Here is a 6,279-nt window from a genome sequence, read left to right on the forward strand (position 1 = left end):
TGTAGCGACTGAGTAAGTGACAAAATATGCCAAGATAATAAATATACGAAAAAACAGTTGCATACTGACTCCAAATTTACCACACGAAATGATATGATATTACATTATATGATATTAATCCGTATAGAAAATAGTAATATCTAAGACTTTGAGTGCAATAGAATACAATAGAAAATATTATAAACAAAACATAACAACATTAATAATAATAATAATAATAATAATAATAAGAAGAAGAATAGCACAGTGATGAGAAATCATTTAAAACAGTATAAAAGGCACAGCAATTAAGAATGACAAAATGAATATAAAATTATTATATAATCATTTTATATTTATATATCATAAAAAATATATTTTTTATAGAGATTTATTATCATGGCCTGACATACATGTGGTACTTTATTGTATACTTCTAAGCAAAGAAAAATATTGCACTTGCAGTATAGTAATCACTAGTTATTGTGTTTGGGTTTTTTTGTTTTGTTTTTGTTTTTGTTTTTGTTCTGTTCTTTTAGATTTTATAAACCAACCACCAACCAAACAAAAAAATCTGATTATAAATTTCTGATGCATTTTTTGAAATGAAAGTACCCACCAGTGTTATAGCATTTATAACCTAAGATAATTTGCAAAGCCTGTCCCTAACTAGGCCTTTAAGATACAAAAGACTCAGCAACAAATACACACAGACAGTATGAAACACAAACAAGAAAATACAGACAGAATAATACAAGACCATAAAATAAGATGCACCAAATTATTCATGACTTCATGACTAAAGCTACATATACAGTGTATGAACACTTTATATAAATCTTTAAAGTAGATAATGAGCTCAACTTCCACCAGCTATGACATTAAAATGTTTCTTATATTTAAAATATCTAAAATAGGGCCGTTGTATATAACAAGTACTTTTTCTTTGATTGACCGACTTTATATTTTGCTGGTACCTCTGACTTTTACTTTTTACTTTTATTAATTTTGTTGTAGGTACATTTTGTTATTGCCTGCCCTAAAATGATATAATATTAATGATAGATGGTTTACTCTCAGATCTCATGTTTGTTTTTGTGAGTAGCAACAAAGAAATTACAGCTTAATCTCATGATACAACCCGGTGTTCTTAAACGCTAAATAAATCTACCTCGTACCCTCAGAGTGACAGGGTTTTGTAAGGATGCAGTGACTTTTACTAAGGAGATGATAAATTGAAATTTTGACAGGTAAATAATCCTTATCTCTAAAACATTAATTTCATACACCCTGAGTATTATCTGAAAGCTGTATTTGTCTCCCCTCCAGTTAACCACGGGCGTGACAGATGTGGGCCCTGAGCTCTTGGGGATATTTGCTGACATTCATCATTTCAGCTGCAGCCTGCAGGACCCCTCACAGGCTCATTTATCTGACCAGTACAGCCTGTACTACCATATATGAACAGTAAGTGGGGCCATTACAACATTAATACATTGACTCACATTACCATCAACCGACTGGGGGTGGAGACAACATTCAGTTTTGTTTCCTTACTTATAGTCTCTGAATTCATTACAGTATTTTAGAAATTTGTGTTTTCAGGCAAGCAAGTGTAAGCTTCAATTTTTAGCTCTTATTTTCTACAAATTTACATTTTTGCAGGCCTTATCTAAAGCTGAAAGTTGATATATTCAAACTGCCAGTCACTGTGCATTCAGAATACCTTATTTCTATGATTTACATACAAATGGTTGTATATATTTTAAATAAAAAGAAACAATTTAAGATATGGTTGAAGTATATTTTTTGATGCCTACAACCCGCAGCACTTCTCACCTTGCGTGATCGACTCCCATCCTAACAGTGAGGGAATAAATGTGATTTGTTGGAGTGCATTCTAGTTGGAGGTTACAGCCACTGAATGACAGAGAGCCAGATTTGGTCCTGCTCACACATGCCCTTGGGTGTTTTCTGCCTGATGCTGATGGACAAGCACACGCAGGGTTAAAGGCCTGTCATATAAATCAGGTACAATCACTTTAGAGGTGAAAACATGCACGATGCCACTGACAGGGAGGAAGTGTGTGTGTGTGTGTGGGGGGGGGGGGGGATGAAAGAGGAGGAGAAGACAGGTCTGTAGAAGTTATCTGGAGTGTATAGCATGACCTGCATGTCTGACTGTATTTCCAGCTGGATTGATATTTCCAAATGACCTCTGCTCAGTGACTCATTCTTTGATAAAACATACATGTAGCGTCCAAGAATATGCCGAGTAAACAATGTTATCTTCTCTTGTGTTTACACTGGACCATTTCTATCAGTTCAATATGAACATAAGTCAAATAAAACATACGTTTAAACGAATGCAAGGACATTTGCAGATTTCCGCATGAATGGTAAAACAGATTTTAAAGGGATAGTTTGGATTATTTGAAGTGGGATTTGTGGTACTTATGTGTAGATGATGGCCGGCATGTGAATTATACTGCTGTGGACAGGGTCAGCAGCTAAATGTATTTTAGACACCCAAAAAAATCATCTAAACATCAGTTTAAGTGTACGCTAAGTAGCCTTTTCTGATGGGAAACCAACGTTATATATGCCAAATATCGCTCTCTCCAAAGCAACAAAACTTCACTGGCAAAATCAATAATTTTGCCTCACAGAACTTTGGAGTTGCTGGTCTTCCGTTGCTTTGATCAGTGCGTTTGTTTGTGTTTTTGTGTGACTAATGTGTTTTAAAAGGTTTGTTCGGATTCATCTGAGTCACACAGTAACACAAACTAAGATCTAGGCAGCAGTGGACAAGCAGCTCCTGTGTTATGTGAGAGGTAAAATGACTCTGGTTGAGCAAGAAAGAGCAATATTTGGCCTCCATACAGAAAAGACTGTCTGATGGCAAGGTAACAATAATCTTAATTAACAATGATAATATTATATTTAATATATGCTTCTCCAAATTGTGGGTGTGTTGACCACCATCTATTGCAGGTAATACACTGACTGTAAGTACCTCATACAACCTCAGTTCAAGAAATCCAAACGATCCCTTTAATTTAAAAAAATCATAAAATAAAATGTTTATTCGGCATGCTGGCTAAAAGTTGACTTTTATATTCAGTAAATTACAGCATAAAGCCCAACACTGATATAAAAATTGCGAACAATGGCCAGTACCTGAGCACAAAGTGTGACATGACCTGTGCACAAACGGTCAGCCGCAGCGTCCAGCCATGCAGAAGCAATATCTCTCATAATTCTGCAGTCACCTGTATACTTAAGGTTCATTTACAATTTCACGTCTGGTATCCATCCAGCCATTCTGGACTTCGTGTTCTGTTTATGTAGTTTCTTTCTTTTCTCTCCCCAAAGCTTTTAAGAGTCCTCTAATCATACATAATTAATCGGGGTTTTCACTTAAATGCACTGCATTTCTCACTCTCATTATTACTTAAGAGGCTGCTCTTTAAGGCTCGAAAATACCCGCCATTCTGTTGATCATTTTGTTCACAAAGCCAGCTGGTTAAACAAATGAGGATAAAAATATACGAAACATGTATTCTGCTTTGTATTTCTGGTTAATGACATTTTATTACTGAACGTAAAAATTGTAATTATGTCTGTTTGATTTCGGTGGAACATTTTAGTATAATGTGTGCAGATGTTGAGATACAATGCAATTTTAATGAGTAATAAAGTTTGCTTTACACCATAAGTGCCCTACATATGTATATGTCTGTCTGGCTGGTCGTTTGTCAGCTCTGTATTTGGTGGTCCCTGCTGATGGAAAACTTCAAACTTTATGAAACTGGTTCTTGTCTCCCACACTGCTTTCTCTCTGTGAGTTTATATTACTTGTCTCCACGAAGGTGCTCTCCCTCAGCAACTCATTTCTCTCGAAACACTTCATTTTGAGAAAATGTGTGTTCTTTTTTTTTTTTTTTTGCATCAAGAGACCATGCCGTTTGACCACATCTGAAAGCAATGGTGCCGCAGAAAAATGACTTCCTCCATGACAGGCTCAGAGACCACGGAGCAACATTTTAAACCCATTTCTCTGTAAATCAGCGAGGACGAGTGGACATGCTCTGCTGCAGTTACCATGTAAAAACAATAATGAGTAACTGAGGATGCTCAACATTTAAACAGCAGGAACGAAGATACATGTGTTGCAACGCTTTACGTTTGCTGTGTCTTCTTCTTGCAGCAGAATATATCTCATTTTACCTTTTAAATCATCCTATATCCCTCTTCAGTTTATTAGAAAGTAATATAATGCAACTGTCAGGTGAAATTTATTTGAATGTCAGATAAAGTCCACAAAACATGACATGTAATCATCATTGATATCAGCACAAATCCTAGTAACATGCAACAAAACATGGAATAACAACATAAGTGCAGCAAGCAGCCTCTCATCCAGTGTGTGTTCTGGCTTTTTCATCGTATACAACTCCAGCCAACTGTAAGTATAAATGGAAGAGGCAGAGATGAATAATACATATGAATTACCTTCATGCAGTCAGGGTCTTTTTTTTCTCCCCTCTCTGCTGCAAGAGCATCATTTTTAGCAACAATAAAATAAAAGGCAAGGTGCACGGATAAAAACCACAGGTACTGCGTGCGTCAATAGTTGCAGGAGCTTGAAAGGTGTTACAGTACTTTCAGAAAGGTGTTAAATTGAGTGTAACTGCAAACAACGAGAGTTAATGGCAGACTTTGTGCGCTAAAATACTCTGCATAGAGACAATAAATCCTAGTTTTTAAACGATAATAAAGTTGATTGTGTTTGTACTGTAAGACAACATGTCTGACATCATTGACAAGTTGAAGAAATGTGTTTGCTGTCATTTTTTCCCCCCAGTGTTTTCTTTTAAAAACATCTGGACGGATAAGGCACTTATTTTGCTTGTCAGTTTTGAGCAGATATTTTGAGGGAGCAGATAAGGGTGCATGGTAAATGCTCCAATCCATAATCCCAACATCAACAAAAGTATGACCCAAACAGCAAATCGAAAGCAAAATATGACCTACCGGCATGATTTCATTCTCAAATTAGCCCTTGATTGAGTCTGTCACTGCCTGTGTTAATAGTGAAACTCTCAAATGAAAGAAGTGCATTTTGAATTACTGTTCAGTAATTATTGTACAGTAAGTTAAATCTGTAAATGCTCAAATTGCAAACATGAATAATTTAAGAGCAGAGATCAGGCCTTTATGAGTCAATTAAACACGACCTGTTAAACTTGGCAAAAATCACCAGTTCCTACTGTGTTGACTAATGTGTTCACTGACTTACATACTTCTTATCATCGAAAGTCATGGGCTTATTCCTACTGAAACTGTTGTGCTCAAGTCACTCTAAAAAAAAAGTCCAAGATATGGTTAAGAAAGTGACAAGACTACAAATCGCTTAACTGTTTTCTAAAGCACAACAATTCAAAAGCCCAACAGACGTAGCTACAACATAAATTAATGTAATTCCCATCACAGATTAACGTTGAATATGAAAAATTAATATAGCTAATGTGAGCTGGCCAACTATATAGCCATACATGCTATTGCTGCCATACTTGGCTAGCATGGCAGGTATACCACGTTCATGTCAGTTCGGTGTATTAGTTTTCTAGATTTGCTAATCAACACCAAACATCAAATACAGCTGAGGCTGATGGGAATGTCATTATCTTTTCAGGAAACAGCACTTTGAGAGCATCTAGTTTCCATGTTGTGACTCATTTTGAAGTGAAATGACAGGAAGGGCATACTGTTGATTTGAATATTGAAAAGTGTTCAGTTGCTTGCAGGCTAACTAATGAACCTCAGGTCCGTGCTGCTAAATGCTGATGATTGATTGATGGGTTGATGTCATTATATTATTGGTTGAAACTGCCTGCCTTAAGCCTATGTAAGGATATTTTGTCTTACTGGAAGAAAACATGATTGAATTTTGTTATAACAATACAAAGAAATAGGTTTTTGCAATTTTTTGGAATGTATTTTTAATAAGTACACAAAATGACAAAGATATAACCTAAAAGAGTTAAAAAGGCATTTACCATTTCATTTTGACTGAAAGTTTTGACATGAGGAAGAGGCTAGATGAAAAGTTAAAGGAACAGTTCACCCCAAAAATCAAAAATGCATGTTTTCCCTCTGGCCTGTGGTGCGATTTATCCATTTAGATGGTTTTGTTGTGAGTTGTGAGTTTTTGAGATATTGGCCATAGAGATGTCTTCCTTCTCTCCAATTTAATGGGAGTAAATGGTACAAGTCCCGTGGTTGTGGTACTCAAAA

This window comes from Lutjanus erythropterus, chromosome 2, assembly GCF_056507025.1.
Source record: "Lutjanus erythropterus isolate fLutEry1 chromosome 2, fLutEry1.hap2, whole genome shotgun sequence".
In the NCBI taxonomy this organism is placed as follows: domain Eukaryota; kingdom Metazoa; phylum Chordata; class Actinopteri; order Lutjaniformes; family Lutjanidae; genus Lutjanus; species Lutjanus erythropterus.